The sequence below is a fragment of the Silurus meridionalis genome, chromosome 10 (genome assembly GCF_014805685.1).
Source record: "Silurus meridionalis isolate SWU-2019-XX chromosome 10, ASM1480568v1, whole genome shotgun sequence".
Taxonomy (NCBI): Eukaryota; Metazoa; Chordata; class Actinopteri; order Siluriformes; family Siluridae; genus Silurus; species Silurus meridionalis.
The window spans coordinates 26,284,869-26,305,118 of NC_060893.1; the positions used below are offsets into that span (position 1 = coordinate 26,284,869).

The following is a 20,250-nucleotide window of genomic DNA, read 5'->3' on the forward strand; positions in this document are numbered from 1 at the left end:
AGACTTCACTGGTGGTGTTGCTGATAGTAAAGTTCTTCCACAAACTGTTGGGCAGCTGCTTTGCGAATGCAGAAGAATGAGGCTTGCAGCCTCTGACTGGAAGCTGCTTTATTTCAGTGGCTTTTGGACACCAAGTAGTTTACAGTTACACTGGTAGATCAACCATGCAACATGCTGGTTTACCAGAACAACGAGAAATACCAACTACATGGCACATGCACCAGTGGAGTCTGTTCCCCTCATAAATGTGTTCCCAGAATATTTACATTCTCATATCAGCTCATTAGTAATGTATCAGCAGAACACTACAAGAGCTGCATGAATGTTTTATGATGATGTTTTACAAAATCATAAAACACACACACACACACACACACACACACACACACACACACACACACACACACAATGTACTACAAAACTAAGCGCAGAAGTAAGTAAAGTATAATTTCAACGAACAAGCAGTTTGTTGAAACAAACATTATTTCATCCAAACAAAACACAAATGTCAGCAGATCTTTACAGTAAAGGGCCACATTTCTTTCAGTGAGCCTCGTTATTACGTGTTCTGCAAATGAAGGCTCGCGCCTCAGACACTTTAATATTCAGGAATTCTTTTTTTACTGTAAAAAGAGAAAAACAAACTTTTTATATATAAAAGCATTTATTCTGTTTTTATTGTAATACAATATGTTGCTATAACTTTTCTCTGAGTCTCTTTTTTTCAGATGATAAATATGAAATGTTCTTCCACACTGCACCCATTTGTGATGTTTAGTTCTTCTTTTAACATAATCAGACATGCAATATAAAAATGTTAATGTAAATGTAAAATAGGATTTTATACATTAAATATGTAGAAACAAATAGCAAAAACATGAAATCTTGCTGAACCATTATGAAGTCTACAGAGCATTTCACAGTATGACAACAAAAAATAATGAATTTCCTCAACATTGTGTAAGTACTAATGTACCCAGCCCACAATTACTGTATAATCATGTGTAACAATTTCAAATGTATTTATTTTCAGCATTAATAACAGTTTTATTTAGTCCCCTTTGACATGTAGGTGCGTCAAAAAATACATTAAATATAAAAGTGATAATGTAGAGGAACTACACATATCTATGAGCACATTAATCTTTAAGGGTACAACTGGTGCTTTGGGGTTTGAACGCTGGATTTCTCTCTGTGCATCTTGCTGGAGTTTCTTTTCCAAAAAATAATGTGTTCAGGTACCGATTTATTGATGCTTTAAATTCCGAATCAGATGCCACAAATTTCAGGTCCTGAGCACATTGTAGAAAACTTTTAACATACAGAATACAACAGTTTTTATTTAAAACATTAATTGCACTTAAATTAACATAATTTATAGGTTGGATTAACAATGCAAAAGATAAATTGAGTTAGAATAATTCTGTATTAAAATTAGAATAGAATAGAATAGAATAGAATAGAATAGAATAGAATAGAATAGAATAGAATAGAATAAATAAAGAAGAAGAATTTTGTAACATTAAAAAACTGATCATGGTTTAACAATGAGACAATGTTCATTGTTAAAAGTGCTATACAAATAAAAATGAATTGAAAACGAATTGAATTTAACTCAAAGCTTGAATCATTAAATAAATGTTTCATATTTACTTGCTTGAGAGTCAGCATCTTGAACCTGATCTCATAGGTGAGCCGGTTAGATGGTTAAGATCTAGAATTAGACGCAACTCTATGTCCTTTTCGAGAATTATGAAGTATCAGCTATAGAACCGGATCTCTCTGTCTGATAGAGGGACCACATCGATGGTCTTTTTTCTCAGATTGTCTATTTCTTAGTCCATGATCAGAGCCTGCTTGGGTCCCACCAGGGTGGACAAGACCGAACTGAATTGTGTATCCTCTGTATACAGTCCGCAGAACCCATTGAGACACATTTGGCTCAGCTTCCCAGGTTGCCAAGTAGTCCCTTAAAGGTATCAGTCTATGCTCTAGTCCAGCATAAGGAGCCTTAAAGGAGGAGAGTATTCCAGGTCCGCTACGATTTTGGGCGGAGATTGAGGAGAGTGCTTGCTGGAGCTGGCCTGAAACACTGAGCATGGCAGGGTCACCTCACGGGTCTTCATCCCAGAGTTTCTTAAGGAAGTAGCAATGCTCTGTTTCTGTACCCTCCGCTGACAGAAGGAGCTAGGTTGTGCTTGGGGCTGTGCCTGCCGAGCAGCCCCATAAGAGCAAGGTTTGAGGATCCGTTGGAATGCCGCAGACAATTTCTTGGACTCCTGAAATTAGTCGAACATGCCAGATGGCATTAGAGGTGCGTTCAGCAGTAGAGCGCTCTTCCTATTAGAAAGATCCAATAGGGTAAACCATAAATGCCTCTTTGTAGAGGCGAGTCAAGTCAAGCCAAGTCAAGTTTATTTCTTTGTCCAAGAGACATTGTCTCAAAGCAGGTTTACAGAATTTTAAGAGTTAAGGTGAATGGTGTGCATTTATCCCTGATGAGCAGCCATGGTGACTGTGGCAAGAAAAAATTCCTTAGATGTTATGAGATAAAAACCTTGAGAGGAACCAGACTCAAAAGGAGAACCCATCCTCATTTGGGCGACATCAAGAGTGTTATCAGAAATCTTTCAACAAACCAGAACACTGGAGAGTGACAACTAACATGAGTACAGGAGTGTAAGATTATGACTAATGTTCTTTCTACAGTCTTATATAGTCATTTGTGGTTATAAAAGTACCAGCTACTGAGCAACTCATAAAATAGCTCAACATTTGTGATCACCACAGATCCAACACCAGCTTCTCCGTGCCTAAACTTTGGACACTCAAGGAGGTCCAGTGTCCAAACTCCATATGAAGTGGGATCCATTTGGTGCTGGTACATCTCTAGATGGTAGGGGAGGTTTGCGGGGTCGGCATCTATTTCTTTAAAAGGTCCACAATCATCATAAGGTGGGACGTGACTGGGGCTGGAGCAACCTCAGGATGCCTCGGGATGGTAGAGAAAGAGAAGCAGTGGAGAGGAATTAGCATAGCTGCTGTTCATGATATTAACAGCACAAGTTGATAATGTGCATTTGATCAAATGTACTGTGGCAAAAGGTTATAATGTGATGTGTGTTATGTGTAGGCTTTGCTAAAACAGATATGTTTTTAATCTCTCTTAAGAGACGATGCAACCCTTGGGGAGAGATACCTGGCCAGCGTCTCTTCAACAGTGCTGTACTCCAACGTAATGCGACTGAAGAAACATGGCTATGGGTCGATGGAAAGTGCTAATTTGGGAATAAAAATTTGGGCTAAATGCGGTTTTGCAGACACATGGAGATTCTAGTTTTCCAAGTGTCAGCTTTGACCCATTCAGTGCCAAATCATAAACTGAATCCAAAATAATGAAATAATAAGTGCTGACCATGTATTTGGTTTAAAGAGAAGAAGGCCAACATTACAACACTGTTAACTTCATTTATTTATGAGCTTTAGGAGCTGCAGCAAAATGGAAAATAATGGACACCAAAACATTAATCTACATTGCAGTCCCTGGTGTCACTTCAAAGTAAAACTTTCTGAAATAGTCAATAGGATATTTTATTGTCATTTTACAGCTGTGCATCAAAATTAAACACAATCCTCTTTAGTGCACAAATGTTGTGACACGCAGCCAATGTGTTGTTTGCTTAGCTTAGGAGCGTGCTTAGTCGGCTCTCGAGGGTATCGGTTGTTAGCATTTAGCCATGTGGCTATGTGCTTCCGGCTGCCAGCCGAGCTCCCGTCCCCCGGGGATTGCACTCGTTTGGAAACGGTTCATTTCCCGGTGTGTGTGACGCGGTGCTCCATATTTCTTTCTCCGAGGTGGATGAAATTTCGGGAAATTAGGGGAAGCATGCCTGGCGGCTGCTTCTTCTCCCGGTGCGGGCGGTGCAGCATTACGTCTCTCTCTCCAAGGAGGATGAGCTGGTGGATGCTAGCGAGCCTGCGGACTCCTCACAGCCTGCGCTGTATATGGAGCTCCTTGAGGTCGTGTCACAGCCTCAGCACCTCCCCTGATCTGCGCACCGAGGTGTCTGGGTCCTGGGAGGCCCGTGAGCGCGCATGCTTTTCCGATGTTCTTTTGCTGTGCGCGAATGTTATTGGAACTAAGTGGCGCAGCTACGGGACGATGCCGCTTGTGGTGGGGATGCTAGCTAGCTATCTCTCCCCGAGTGTTGCGCCTGTGACGGCTATCGGTTTGCCTACGAAGAGCCGCTTGGCTCTGGTGGGTAGAGCTGCGCGGCACCCTCCCTGGCACCACCGGGAGGCCGGTCTGTCGGCCCTGCCACAGGGTGTTCAGGACGCTGCCTCCCTCTAGCGGTTAACTCCCTTATTTCCGCCCGACAGTTCGTTGCGGATGGGGGTCTTCAATGGCCACAGTACGCTGCTTCTGCCGTTCGGGATCAGGAGGACTGTCTGCTGGCCCTGCCACGGGTCGTGTTTAGGGCACAGCTTCTCCAGCGGTTTACTCCCTGTATTCCGCCCGTATGATCGCTGCGGATGAGGGGTTCTGCCGCCTCTCAGGAGGTGTGGTCGGCTGCAGAGCACCGCTCCAGCCGCTCTGAGTGGGTCAGGGGCCAGCCCCGAGGGGTTGGTTCTCCCTGTGGAGACTTTCTGTCAGTCTGGAGGGCTGCCTGGGGTCTCTCGGGGGTCCTGCGTACTGTGGAGAAGGGCTGCGTGATTCAGTTCGAGTCTTCTCCTCCCCAGTTCAACGGGGTATGTCCCGCCCTGGTTGGACCCGTGCAGTCTCTGGTCCTGGGACAGGAGGTGCGTGCTCTCCTGAGGAATCGGGCCATCTAGGTGGTTCCCTCCTCCTTGTTCAGAGAGTCAGGCTCCTACAGCCCGTGCTTCATTGTTCCGAAGAAGGACGGTGGGTTGCGTTCCATTCTGGATCTCCGCTATTTGAACCACTCACTTTTGAGGCTCGGGTTCAGGTTTCTCGTTTAAAGAGGTCGTGTCTTAGGTCAAGTCCGAGGACTGATTTGTCATACGCTAGATCTGGAGGTTGCATGCTCCCATGCTCCGTTGCGGGCACGGTTGTCTCCCGCCCGGTTTGTGGTCATCCACACTGCAGTCAGGAGGGTAGGGGCAGGCCACCTAGTCACTGTGAGGCAGTTCCAGAGGCTGCTGGGTCTCATGTCGGCAGCGTCCAGTGTATTTTCACTCGGCCTTCTCCGTATGCAGCCCCTCCAGTGGTGGCTCCGGGGCAGGAGGGTTCTCCCCCTGAGGGAGTCTGCTTCGTCCCATCAAGGTCTCACGGTGTGCCCTTTGAGCCTTGGTTGCATGGTAGGACCCTACGTTCTGTCCCGAGGCCCCATTTCAGGGACTCCTTGTCATCGCGTAACGCTAACGACGGACGCTTCCCTCACGGGGTGGGGAGCGGTCATGAGTGGCCACTCCACCCAGGGTCTGTGGAGCGGCCCGCGTCTCTTGTGCCACATAGGTTGCCAGGACATGCTGGCAGAGTTGTTGGGGTTACAACACTTCCTCCCAGTCCTTAGAGATCTCTGTGTGTTGGTCCGCACGGACAATACTGCGGTGGTCTCGTACATCGACCACCTGGGGGGCCTCCGGTCTCGCCCTTGCGAGCAACTGGCGCAGGGGGTCCTCTTGTGGTCCCGGGACAAACTCCTCTGATTTAGAGCCGGTTACATCCCGGGACGGTTGGATGTCTGAGCAGAGGCCCTGTCGAGACAGTGGCTTCCGTGGGATGGTCTTGGCCGAGGAGGAGGTCGTACGCCGCACAATGGCGACTGTTCGCGTCACGGTGTAACCACCATGACTTGGACCCAGTTAACTGCCTGGTCGGTGCTGGTGCCGAGGCCCTCACTCTGTCGGTACGGTCTGGTCAGTGTGGCGTGATTGGACACTCGTTCCCATAGCGTTTCGACGCAGCTTGAGTTCATGAAGGGGAACGTCTCTGGGTTCTGACGTAACCCTAGTTCCCCGAAGGAACGAGACTCTGCGTCTTCGTGCCACACTCCCTGCATCCCTGCAGCGCTTACCTTTTCTCTTTGCAGAGGCTAATGTCACCACCACCTCACAGCCATCTTGTAGCTTCCTGGTTTACGCGACGTCGCCTGTCTATGATGTCACGGCTTGCTAATTGGCTAGATTTCACACGTGGTTCAGGCGTGGTCACGCAAGGCGTTTCCATAGCGTTTCGACGCAGCTTGAGTTCATGAAGGGGAACGTCTCTAGGTTACGAACGTAACCCTAGTTCCCCGAAGGAACAAGACTCTGCGTCTTCGTGCCACACTCCCTGCATCCCTGCAGCGCTTACCTTTTCTCTTTGCAGAAGCTAATGTCACCACCACCGCACAGCCATCTTGTAGCTTCCTGGTTTACGCGACGTCGCCTGTCTATGATGTCACGGCTTGCTAATTGGCTAGATTTCACACGTGGTTCAGAGCGTGGTCACGCAAGGGCGTTTCCATAGCGTTTCGACGCAGCGTCTCGTTCCTTCGGGGAACTAGGGTTACGTTCGTAACCTAGAGACGTTCAGATTCAATGGCTTCTCCACAAATAAAAGATTTTGCACACTGTACAAATGAGTTTATTTGTTTAGTATTTTAAAAATTTCTGCTGTTATGAATATTCTGCTGCCTGAGGTTCTTGTCTGGTTGTGGAAATGATCTACATCACTTAGTTCATGAATGTCTAAATCACCAGACCAGATAAAGCCGTAGTGAAACGTGGGATTTGAAATAAGTGATTTGTGTTTTTTTCAGGATGTAAAATTGACACTAATACAGTGAACACTTGTTTGTGTGATTTTCTGCAGAAGCTGATCTTCCACTTATATTTAATTTGTTTAATAATCTGCCTTTGTTCATGTTTGTATCAGGAAATCTGTAAAAACTCCACACGAGTCTTCCAGGCATCATGATCCTCCTTTCTATTTCCATCTTCTGGCTCTCTGTCTGTGTGTGTGAGTGACCTGGTTCAAGTCCAAAAACACACAAGTGTCCTAACATTCATTATAAAATGCTTTAAATCATGTAGATTGTAATGTTTCCCCCCACAGACTCCATCAGTGCAGACCCTCACTTTACTGTAGATGCAGGATGGAACAGTTTAACAAGCAGTCAGATATGAAGCTGACAGGACGAGGACACAAAGACAGTTAGAGCAGCATCCAGATGTTTATTAGGTGGTTGGGAAGATGCTGTAGTTCCTCCTCTTGATGTTTTCAAAGAGCACAGTTTACACTCTGCTTTGATTTGATCATTAATTGTGAAATCCATCCAGATCACTACAATATTGTCAGGATTATGAACAGGAACTCTCCCACAAGCCACTGCAAAAGGTCTCATGTTTGTTTTTACACCTGATTCACGTTTCATGATTATTAGCACTTGTGGATGAAGATCTCAGCGTTCACTGCACACTTTGTCTTCTGTTTGTTGTCTCATGCTGTCGGTTCCTGCTTGTGCTCAGGATTCGATTTTCTACTTTACTTTCTGATTGTTCTGGATTTTGTTCCTTGGGGTTTGTTTGCACTTTCTGTAAGAAATGATCTGCACTTGTAGCTGATCCTGCCGTGTTCCATGACAAATCTACACGAGGTTTTACTCTACAGAGTGTTACATGATATCAGATGCTGCTATCTGAGTATTTTTACTACTAGAACTGAGTGAACACCAGGAACAGTATCAGTGTGGGGTTTTGTTGAACAGATTGAACATTTACTGATTCTAACATTCAAATGAGTTTTTTTACCACATTATTGTACTTCATCTGAGTTTTTACATGAAAATCAAGAAGCTGAAATATTCCCAGAGTTAAATTTGGTTATTTATTATAGTTTAATATCTGTGTGTGTAAAATAAATGTTTCTCACATAAAACCATTTTCTAAAAGTATTTTGTGTCTCTACAGTTTTTCAGAGTGTATCAGCTCAGGTGGGATCCACAGCAGTGCTGCCATGTGACTGGAGACATCTGTCCATCCAAACACCTCATGTTGAGTGGAGTATTGGTGATGAGATTGTGTTTGAGTGACTGGGTAAAGACTCATTTCAGGGTAAAGGATATGAGGGACGTGTGGACGTTCCTGAGGAGGAGCTGCTTAAAGGAAACTGTTCCCTGGTGTTGAAGAACGTCAGTGTTACTGATGAAACTCTGTACAGCAGCTACATTTTAATGATGGACACAAAGAAATCTGTGTTGGTCCAGAAGGTAAAACTCTCAGTCAGTGGTAAGTGGATTAGTATCAGATGATGCTGAATACGACACGTACAGTATCAGTTCCACAGTTATAAAATAAATGCTTCTGCAGTTCTGAAGTAAAAATATTTAGAAGAAAAGAATGAACAGTAAAATTCTTATTGCTTTTCCCTCTACAGAAAAACCTGAAGTGAGGGAAGATGATCCATCAGCTCCTCCAGGTGAGTAAACATCATATTTATTTGTTGTACTAATAATTAATGATATATAATAATCTTCATCTCCTCTAAATCTCTGAGTCAAATTCTCCGATATAAGATTTATCACATTTCTACACAGACCTTTTAATATTTTAATAAATAATATTTTGAATAAATTATTTGTGTCTCCAGACGAAGCTGATGGAAGAAACCTGGTGATCATCTTTATTTGCATCATGTGTTTTCTCCTCATTTTCATTGCAATTTTTTTCTCTCGGACAAATCAGAGTAAGTTTATAAACTTGCAGAGACTCCAGTGAACTTAGGAGCTCCAGCTCACAGAATAATATAAATGAGGAAGAGCTCAGTGTGTCTCCTTTAAATCAACAAGTGTACTATGAGATGCAGGAGAACATTTCTGATTGCTCTTTACATGAAGCTGTGATGCTGAAACACCACAATATCAGCACATGAGACTCAGTATATACAAAGAGCATTGTATACCTTACAGCTACTAGCAGGTGCTTTATTGTTTATATATATTTACATTTACCGCATTTATCAGACACCCGTATCCAGAGCGACTGACATTTATATCATTTATACAACTGATCAGTAATGGGGTTAAGAGCCGTTCTCAGGGGCCCAGGAGTGGCAGCTTGGTGCAGCTGGAACTTAAACTTATGACCTTCAGATTTAGACATATGATATTTCTGGTTTTGATCAAAACAAAATACAGACATTTCTATTATTCTGATTTTATTTAGTGATTATGGGGTGCTGAGTGTTGAAACAATTGAAAGTTGTAAAAGTTCAACAGTTTTTCTCCTGTATGATTTACAGATAAACGACTCTGTATTCATTTAATATCATTATCTCTCTGATCACGTGTTTCTGTAACTTTGTTTAGTTTGATTGTGATATTTTGTCTAGTTTTCTGTTGCTACTTTGTTTCAGAATTCTTGCTGTTTGTTTACAGTGCAGTTTGATCTGTTTTATGTTATTTCTCACTTTCATGTTTTTTTTTTTCCCATTTTTCTTTCTTTCCCTTCCTATTGGCTATAAACTCACCATCACCAACACCACCATCATCATCATCACCACTTTGTATCCAATTAAAATCATTATCTCTCTGATGAAGTGTTTCTGTAACTTTGTCTCTGTTCATGTTTAGTTTGATTCTGTGATATTTTGTCTGGTTTTCTGTTGCTATTTTGTATTAGAATTCTTGCTGTTTGTTTACAGTGCAGTTTGCTTTCTGTTTTATGTTCTCTCTCTTTCATGTTTTTATTTTTTTCCATTTTTCTTTCTTTCCTTTTCTATTGGCTATAAACTCACCAACACCATCATCACCATCATCATCATCATCATTACCACCATCTGTGCAACTGCCTCTGAGTGTCCACACTTACGTTAACGGTGATTTCCGCGGTGCGGCGCTACTAAGCTACTTAAATATATCAATCAACATCAAGAAAAAATGTCTCGAGCTGATTTAATCAATGCAAACTTGTTATAAACATTAGTTACAAATGTAATTTCTGTCACAAACATTTGATTCATATTTAAAAATCGTGTCATAAACAATATTAAACATCATTTTTAACAACAATGAAATTAGCAAAACCAGTAGGGGTCGCAATAACACTATTTTAAACTGTCACTTGGTAATAAATCCAAATGCTGATGTTACTAAATGGATTAAACAATTATCTATCATTTGTCAGAATTTAATTTGAGGATCTGCCAAGAGTCAAACCTTTATAGCTCTAAACAATCACCTGTGAGGTCTGTGGAAAGAAATGACCACATTCTTCTTGTGTAAAGGAGAAAATAATTCAGATGTAGGCCATGATGTAGGATCTGAGAATTCTCCTGATAAACAACAGCATATTGACATGGGAATAAAGTCGGAGATGTTCAGCAGCTCAGCTTTTGCTGGGATTAAGTTTAAGATTTGCTTCTATTCATGGTGAGATCTCTAATAAACATACTGAGATCAAAGCAGAAACATCAATGACTTAAGGAGGAAAGGAGAGGAGGAGTTGAGGGTCATCAGCATTTAGCAGCTGAAAAACAAAGTGTGTAAATAATGTTAAAAACAAAACAATAAAACCAAATTTAGAGGTTTCATGTGTAAACTAAAACTAGATAACCTCATTAAAGCTTTAATTTCTTGCTACATAAACATGGATATTTTTATTTAATGACCAAAAAGTCTCTATCTCTCTATCTATAGGTATCTATCTATCTATCTATCTATCTATCTATCTATCTATCTATCTATCTATCTATCTATCTATCTATCTATCATCTATCTAAATACACACACAGACATTTCATATTTAGAAATTATATTTAGAAAGAAAGAAATATTTGTGCACCTTGTGCTTGTCAGTGTCTCTGCAGCTGTGAGGTAACAGTTAGGAATCAGTCCTGCAGTCTGACTTGATGTTCGTAGCAGATGCAGTGGACATTCTTTTGTACTGAACAGTGGTATAATAAATGTTTTCAGCCTGCAGAGAGATTCAGGTGATGAATCAGCACTAAACTTTTTACTTCTGTTTATTGTGAAAAGTTGTTTATTATTGTAGCATTGGACTGATAAATGATATTTAATCATAAAGAAATGAGTTCAGTTCATCAGAATACTTTCTACTGGATGCTTTCATAAGGACTGGGATTTACTTCAAGATCTAAAAGTTTACTTTTATTTGTTAATATTGTAAAACCTTAACATATAAGTAGACCATTAGAAATAAACACGTTGATGCCAATCCAATCAAAACAAACCCATTTCCCAGCCACATAACAGTCACTTTATAGAAACGATCGAATAGCTCAATGTTCAACCACCAACTCTGAACATCTAAAAACCCCCAGTAACGACAAGTAAAACAACAGAAAACATGAATTGCAGTAAAATCAGAATAAATAATTGAGTATTTTTTTATTATCAAATGTGAATAACTAAAATGAAAATGCAATGATGTTTGTTTTGCCATTAATGTAGGAGTTCCTACCTTATCAGTGGAGTCGATGGTGTGACTGAAGAAGCTGCATGATGTTAATTTTCCTTAAAAAGGAATTTCATTAGTATAAATATAAAATCATAAATAAATATTCAGCCTGTAATTTCACCTCTAGTCTCACCTAGAACCCTGCTGCAGAACACACACATGCAGATGGTTATTAGGACAGAGACGAAGCACACACACATTACAATCACATTTCTAATCCAGTCGTTAACATTTCTAGCAGGCTGTGAATCTGAAGCCTCAGATGAAGATCCATTATTGCTGCCACCTAAAACACACACAGAAGCACACAGAGATCTCAGTATGGTGCTGAGGGAAACTTTGGGCTTCTGGAAGACTCAGTGTGAACTTTACATTCCACAAGCCAGTGAGTAAAGGATTTGCAGCGATTGGCCAAGCAGAGGGACCGAGCAGGGAAGGATGATCTGCAAGTTAGAGCAGTAAAGGATGGAGATGGAAATGTGTTGACTAGTGAGGAGAGTGTGTTGAGAAGGTGAAGGGAGTATTTTGAGCAGCTGATGAATGAGGAAAATGAGAGAGAAAAGATGGTTGGATGCTGTGAAGTTAGTGAAGCAAGATGTGGATAGGATTATTAAGGAGGAATTGAGAGCAACGATTAAGAGGATGAAGAGTGGAAAGTCGGTTGGACCAGATGACATACCGATAGAAGCGTGGAGATGGTCAGGAGAGATGGCAGTGGAGTTTTTAACCAGATTGTTTAACAAGATTTTGGAAGGTGAGAGGATGCCTGAGGAATGGAGGAGGAGTGTGCTGGTACCGATCTTTAAGCATAAGGGAGATGCGCAGACCTGCAGTAACTACAGGGGAATTAAGTTGATCAGTCACACCATTAAGTTATGGGAAAGAGTAGTGGAAGCCAGGCTGAGAGAAGAGGTGACCATCTGTGAGCAACAGTATGGTTTCAAGCCAAAGAAGGGCACCACAGACAACTTATTAGCTTTGAGAATGTTGATGAAGTATAGAGAAGGTCAGAAGGAGTTGCAAAGTGTGTTTGTGGATTTAAAAAAAGCATATGACAGGGTGGAGAGAGGAGTTGTGGTGTTGTATGAGGAAGTCTGGTGTGTCAGAGAAGTATGTGAGGGTGGTGCAGGACATGGATGAGGGCAGTGTGACAGCAGTAAATTGTGCAGTAGGAACAACAGACTGGTTTAAGGTAAAGGTTGGATTGCATCAAGGATTAGCTCTGAGCCCATTCCTGTTTGCAGTGGTGATGGACAGGTTGACAGACAAGGTCAGACAGGAGTCTCCGTGGACTATGATGTTTGTGGATGATATTTTTCACGCTGGTAAGAAGGGAAAAGAAAGTCAGTACAAGTAAGACAGAGTACATGTGTGTAAATGAGAGGGAGGGCAGTGGAGGGGTGCGGTTGCAGGGAGAAGAGGTGAAGAAGGTGGAGGAGTTCAGGTACCTGGGGTCAACAGTACAAAGTAATGGAGAGTGTGTTGGAGAAGTGAAGAAAAGATTGCAGGCAGGGTGGAGTGGGTGGAGAAGAGTGATAGCAGGAGTGATTTGTGATAGAAGAGTATCTGTGATTGTGAAAGGGAAAGTTTATGGGACTGTGGTAAAACCTGAGATGTTGTATGGTATAGTGTCAGTGGTGTTGAGTAAAAGACAGGAGGTGGAGCTGGAGGTAGCAGAGCTGAAGATGTTGAGGTTTTCGTTGGGAGTGACGATGATGGACAGGATTAGAGCATGTAGGATGTTTTGGAGACAAGGTGAGGAAGGTGAGATTGAGATGGTTTGGACATGTGCAGAGGAGGAACATGGGGTATATCAGTAGGAGAATGCTGAGGATGGAGCCACCAGTAAGGAGGAAAAGAGGAAGACCAAGGAGGAGGTTTATGGATGTGGTGAAGGAAGACATGCAGGTAGTTGGTGTGACAGAGGCAGATGTAGAGGACAGGGGGGGATGGAGACGGATGATCTGCTGTGGCGACACGAATTTCCCTCTTTATTTCATGTCATTGAGGTCGACTTTCTATGTGATGTATTTCAATATGCTGTATTGTTTTATTCCTGATTTTTTATTCTTTAAGCTCCATTTACTCAACATGTTTTTATTGCTTTATTTTCTACTCGATGTTATAAACCATCCTCAGTGTTTCCATCCAGTCAAAATACAGTAAATATATTCTGCTGATTAATTAATGAGACTGCATTAATTAGAGACACACATTTATTACACGATAACCCAAATCCTAATCCTAATCGAGCATCAATTTTCTGCCACATTCTCTGATAAAAATAAGATAAAAGAACATGAATCAATAGAATAAAGTTCGTGACGACATCAGGAAATGGCGTGAGACTGTGTTGGAAATTTTATAATTAATGTAAATAAAGAAAAGCAGAGCAGAACCACAATCTCCATATAGATATTATAAACCATGACATTATAAATGAATTATTTTTAAATGAAAATTCATGTCCAGTGTCTAAATAATATATTTTATAAGATAGTATATATATATATATATATATATATATATATATATATATATATATATATATATTAGTATTTACAAGATTATAAATATATGAATAAATAAATAAATAAATAAATATGTACAAAATCCAAGACATCAGTAAAGTGTGTAAATAAAGTTTAGTTACTGACCTGTAAAGTTCAGTCTGATGAGTTTCCCAAACTGAATGTGTGTCTCATCATTTCGTCCTCCACAGTAATAAAACCCCAGATCCGTCTCTCGAACTCCAATAATCACTAAACTGACTGAACTGCTGCTTTCTGTTAAATAAAAGTGACTCTCATCTACATTATAATCCACATAAAAGTGTTTGTTCAGGCTGCTTTGTCTGGCTGATATAATCTGCCTCAACCCTGCTGAGATCATCTGATACCAGGATTTCTGTGAGTAATTAGTGATGTTACAGAGCAGAGTGATGTTTGCTCCTGGAGAAACAGATATGAGATCAGCTGAAATGTTCTGAAGGAAACTCGGCCTAATGAGACCTGAAAGAACAACAGCACATGAAGAGAGAAGATTCATCTCCACTCTGTAAACTCTAGAAACACACAGCTCACAGCTCAACTCCCTTTAAAACATGTTTGTTGTAGAACTAAGTGCACTAATCTCTATACAGACGTCCTGAACACAGCTAATGTGGAAAGTACTAATGATTTAGTCCAAAATCTTCTATTTATTTGTAGTGAACTCACCAAACAGCAGCTGCAGAGTAAACAGAAGCAGATACACTGCCATTTCTAACACACTCCCTCCTCTGAGCATGTGAACAGAGATGTTCTAGTGTTCTGCTTTAACTGCTTCACCCCATTACAGGGTTCTTAAAATACTCACACTTATGACCTGAACCTAAACCCACACTTTAAAAGCAATATTAATACTGCCAAGTCACCACAACTATGGCAGGAGCAGAGAGAAGAGGCAAATTGTATTAGTATAAAACTATAAAAAATTAATCTTATACATGAAAAACCACACAAATTACTTTACATATTATTTTTTTTAATACAATTTATTTATATTATATTTTATTAAATTAAAAATAGCTAATTTTTAACAGTTAGATCAAGATTTGTGAAGACGACGGATTTACACTGAATTGAGTTTTGTATAAATAATTGTGTGTATCTGCAGATTGTTCTGTTTAAAAGCACTGATGGAGGAAAAGAAACAACTCTGAAGGGTCAAGAACAGAAACCACAATGGAAAACTTATATTCCTATTAATATGTGCTGTTAAAACCACACACACACACACACACACACACACACACACACACACACACACACACACACACACACACAGGAGAGGAAATTACACTGTGCTAAATAAGAACAGGAAAGTGCAGGTCAGTGTGAAACTCAAAAACAGGAAGTGTTGATCACATTTGATAATTAAACTGATCACAGCTTTTACATTAAAGATCATTAATTAAAGTAATAAACATCAGAGTGAGGAAGAAATGTTCTTTTACATCTTCTATCATTTTAGATCATTTTATATATAATGTGTGTGTGTGTGATCTGTTTAGAAGCTCAAGCACTGAAACACATTAATAAAAAGTGATAAAAGGACACTATTGTTTGTGTACATCTGCTGTTGGTGTAGTAACCACACTGTGTAACAGGTAAAAACCAACTACATGTGTATCTGATCCGCCCAAAGACAAAGTGACACTGAAGATTAGTTTCACCCCTTTCCAGATACAGTTGTGTTCAAAATTATTTAACCCCCAATGCTGTAAATGGTTTTAGGGAATTTAGTGTACATTTGTAATTGTATTCAGAATGAAATCCTACAAGGACTTCTTAAAGAACCATATGCAACTAAAATGACATCAATTAGTTTTGTAATACAGTAATAAATGTTTCTTTTGTGAATTCTTCATTGACATAATTATTCAACCCCTTAAAGACTACCACTCTGAAGAACAGAGGTTCAATGAAGTGTTTTCAATCAGGTATTGAAAACACCTGTGGATATCAGGGAGCAGCAATAAAGCCTAATAAGCACCAATTAGGCAGCTTTAAAATGACTGTGATACTCAGCTCCTTCTAGACATTTACTGGTGTGGTTACAAACATGGTAAGGTCAAGAGAATGGTCCAGGAAGACAAAAGAACAGGTGATTACTCTTCACAGGAAGGGCAATGGCTATAAGAAGATTGCAAAGATGTTAAACATACCAAGAGACACCATAGGAAGCATCATTCGCAAATTCAAGGCAAAGGGCACTGTTGAAACGCTACCTGGTCGTGGCAGAAATAAGATGCTGACTTCGACTGCTGTGCGCTACCTGAAGCGTAGAGTGGAGAAAAGTCCCCGTGTGACTGCTGAGGAACTGAGAAAAGATTTGTCAGATGTGGGTACTGAAGTTTCTGCTCAGACAATACGGCGCACCCTGCGTAATGAAGGCCTCCATGCCAGAACTCCCAGGCGCACCCCCTTGCTGTCCCCAAAGAATAAGAAGAGTCGACTGCAGTATGCCAAAAGTCATGTGGACAAACCACAGAAGTTTTGGGATAGTGTTCTGTGGACTGATGAAACAAAATTAGAACTGTTTGGGCCCATGGATCAACGCTATGTTTGGAGGAGGAAGAACAAGGCCTATGAAGAAAAGAACACCTTGCCTACTGTGAAGCATGGCGGGGGGTCAATCATGCTTTGGGGCTGTTTTGCTTCTGCAGGTACTGGGAAGCTTCAGCGTGTGCAAGGTACCATGAATTCTCTTCAGTACCAGGAGATATTGGATGACAATGTGATGCAGTCCGTCACAAACCTGAGGCTTGGAAGACGTTGGACCTTTCAACAGGACAATGATCCCAAGCATACCTCCAAGTCCACTAGAGCATGGTTGCAGATTAGAGGCTGGAACATTTTGAAGTGGCCATCGCAGTCACCAGACTTAAATCCGATTGAGAACCTCTGGTGGGACTTAAAGAAAGCAGTTGCAGTGCAAGCCTAAGAATGTGACTGAACTGGAGGCTTTTGCCCATGATGAATGGGCGAAGATACCCGTAGATCGCTGCAAGACACTTGTGTCAAGCTATGCTTCACGTTTAAAAGCTGTTATAACTGTAAAAGGATGTTGTACTAAGTACTAAGATTGAATGTCACTTGGGGGTTGAATAAAACTGATAATGATGTGAGCTCAGAAAAGACATTTGTGGTTATTTCATTATAAATGTTATGTTATATTTGTCTGACCTACACGTGCCTCTTTGATTTAATTGTAAGCAGGATGACTGAATGATCATAATCAATGTCAAACCGTCCAAAACAATCAATGGGGGTTGAATAATTTTGAACACAACTGTACATCTCCTCCAGTTTAGACACTGCAATTTTAAGTGAATTTTTATCCACATTCACCCAGCATCTATTCAGAGCCATCTGACGCCCATTCACAGCCATGGCCATCCGCCTTTCCCATCCCTGTTTTTATAATGATATGGAGTTAAGGCTAAGACAAGGTAATGAGGCTTTTTCATAAGTGAAAACACCCCTGTCTCAAAGAGCCAAGTTCTACAGCTGGATGGTATGGGTGGGAAATTAGTTTGAAGTTTTAGAACTACAGACAAAAGCTGAGAGATGCAGGTTGTCAGGAACTGAAAGTGAATTCTGAAAAGAGAGGTCTTGGGGAGACAGAGGAAAGCGAAAACAAAGTAAAGAAACCTAGACAGTGTGAAACTAATCTTCTTTCAGATCTACCTCAGAGCAAAGACCAGGAAACTCTAGATAAGGAAAGATGAAGAAGAGGACTACATACATCAGCTTTGTTGATTCTGCTATGAGCAGCACGTTTTCTTTGAGAAGACAAGAAGTCGTTGAGGAGGAGTCACCAGTGTCACAAATGAAAGTTCGATGGCCAGCACTTTTCACAGAGAGACAGGAAAATTGTGTTGACTTGTTTCTGTGTGCTTTGAATTTATCAGAATATCTTGGGCTATATAAAGTTGTGCAGTTCTGGTAGAAGATATGGGCAAACTTAAAATCCTAAGATTATATGAGCACTTCTGTCATGTTGAGTAAAATGAAAATGTTTTAACATCCTGCATGATGTTTTCATTTAGTACTGTTGAAGACTGTCACTGAGACCCTGGCATCTTTGTTTAATTTGTAAATGTATTTTTGTTCTTATAGATCAGCAAAGAATTCACCAGGCTTGTGTCAAAAGACCTGAGCAAGTCCTTATTTGAAGGCCTAGATGGTCATCTCTCGAAGCTGATACAGTTATTCAGGTCAAAGCGTTATGAGGACATTCCAGAAATGACTTCAATACTGCAGATCAGGAAGTCTATTATTAGTATTTCTCTCACCACAATTTCTAAATGATGAATTCGGTGATCATTTACTCATTTTCATGTTTGTCCAAACCTCTATGACATTTTGGCTTCTATGAATCATAAAACTAGTGATAGTGACACCTTTTCATACGAGTGTCTAAACAGTAACCTATACGATTTGTGTGCATATTCCAAGTCTTCTGAAAACATACATTCTCTTTGTATGATAAAAAGATGAAAATGTCAGTCTTTGTTTAGAATAAAGTTTGTATCGGCTACTAGATTAATATCAAACCTCATTGGTTCTTTTGATCAAATGTCGTGACACAAGAACAACTGAGGTTTGATGTATTATGTGGTAGTAACATAAAAACTCATATGATCAGTTTATTACACAAAGTTATTGTATTGATGAGACTTACACACCGAGTATCACGTTCGGAACCCCGTTTATTAACTGCTGCCTGTGTTACACACAGTCAGAACCTAACTGTATTGGTATCATTACACTGCCCTCTAGTGACCATCATATACAAAGTACACATCTCAGTACATCCTTTTTTCAAATTATTCTCCAAATTTTCTTGTACAACAACTGGTTTTATTAACTACAAATATTACACTAAATTTTTTTCATTTATCAACAATGTGTAACATTTCTTCTATTAGTCTTTTTGGCCTTATTATTTGTCTCTGAGGACATTTTGTTTGTTCTACAGCATCATTTCTATTTTCAGTTACAGATTCTTTAGCAGTGTCTTGCATTTCTAATTGTTAATTTTGCTTTGCAATTTCCAGGTCATTTGTCTTACTTTCATTGATTTGTATTTCACTCTGTTTCTCCTCATTATTTTTCTATGCTCTGTTAGCACTTTGTATGACCTGGGTGTAGTCTCTTTAATCACTTTGGCCAGTGGTCCCCATTGTCCAGCACATCTCACTCAAACAATTTCTTCTTGGGCCAGTAGACTTAGTGGTCTTGCTGTTTTGTTGTAGTGATTAATCTGGTAACTTGTCTGTAGTTTCCTATTCATGAGCATTTCTGCTGGTGAAAGTTCATTCTCCAGTGGTGAAGCTCTGTAATTCAGAATAGCCAGGTATGGATCACTCTCTGTCTCAGTAGCTTTTTCAGAAGGCGTTTCACTATTTGAACTACTTTCTCTGCTAAACCGTTGGACTGCGGGTACAGAGGGCTTGACGTTATGTGCTCAAAACCATAACTTTTTGCGAAGTCCTTGAAACTCTGACTTGCAAACTGCGGTCCGTTATCACTTATTATGGTCATTGGAATACCATTTCGTGCAAAAATAATGTTTGACTTTGCAATTACCTGCTCTGACATTGTGCTTGTCAGCTGCACACATTCTGGGTAGTTTAAGTGATAGTTTATGAGCAACAAATAATCCTTGTCATTAAGCTGAAACATGGCTCATTTGGTTTCTCGTGTGGCCTCATTGGCTCCTTTGTTTGCTGATATCTGTGCCACTGGCATACTTCACAATTCTGCACTAGTGTCGTTATGTCTCTGTGCATGCCTTGCCAGTATGGACCTTCTCGTGCCCTTTTCTGACATTCCTAGATGTCCTTCGTGCACAAGCTTCAGCTTCTGCATTCTCATTGAGATTGGCACAACAATTCTTGTTCCTTTCTGCAAAACTCCATCTAGCACTGACAGTTCATCTTTAAAATCTTTGAAAGGATTTTTTTATCTCATCTCCAGGCATGTGAATCATGTCCATTACTCTCTTTAACTGTTCATCTTTCAGTGTTTGTTTTGCTATTTCAACCTATTTTGTTGTTGACACTGGCATCTGTGCTTTGATCTCTTCGGCATCCGTCCGTCTTCGAGAGACGATGGTGTAGCTTCCAGTTTGGGGGTCCTATCTGCACCTTCGCGAGTGGCTGAAAAGTCCGATCCTGGAGTGACAGTCTCTGTTGCACTTGCTGCAGGTGAATGCTGATGCTTGCTGAGGCTGTTGTTGGTTTACCTTCCTCCTGGCTATCTTTGCAGCGAGGTTTGT

General features: G+C 40.7%; 1 long non-coding RNA gene and 1 pseudogene across 1 annotated transcript; one reads left to right on the top strand and one right to left on the bottom strand.

The window, feature by feature from the left end:
* LOC124392121 overlaps nucleotides 1-9,600 on the top strand; it is a 40,357-nt pseudogene extending 30,757 nt beyond the window's left edge.
* A 289-nt stretch (nucleotides 9,601-9,889) lies between these two features.
* Nucleotides 9,890-11,622, bottom strand: LOC124392129. Its single transcript, XR_006927108.1, has 4 exons — nucleotides 11,555-11,622; nucleotides 11,425-11,477; nucleotides 10,786-10,917; nucleotides 9,890-10,470 (listed from the first exon to the last, which is right to left on the bottom strand). It is a non-coding gene; the product is annotated as an uncharacterized LOC124392129 (long non-coding RNA).
* Between the last annotated feature and the right edge of the window lie 8,628 nt (nucleotides 11,623-20,250).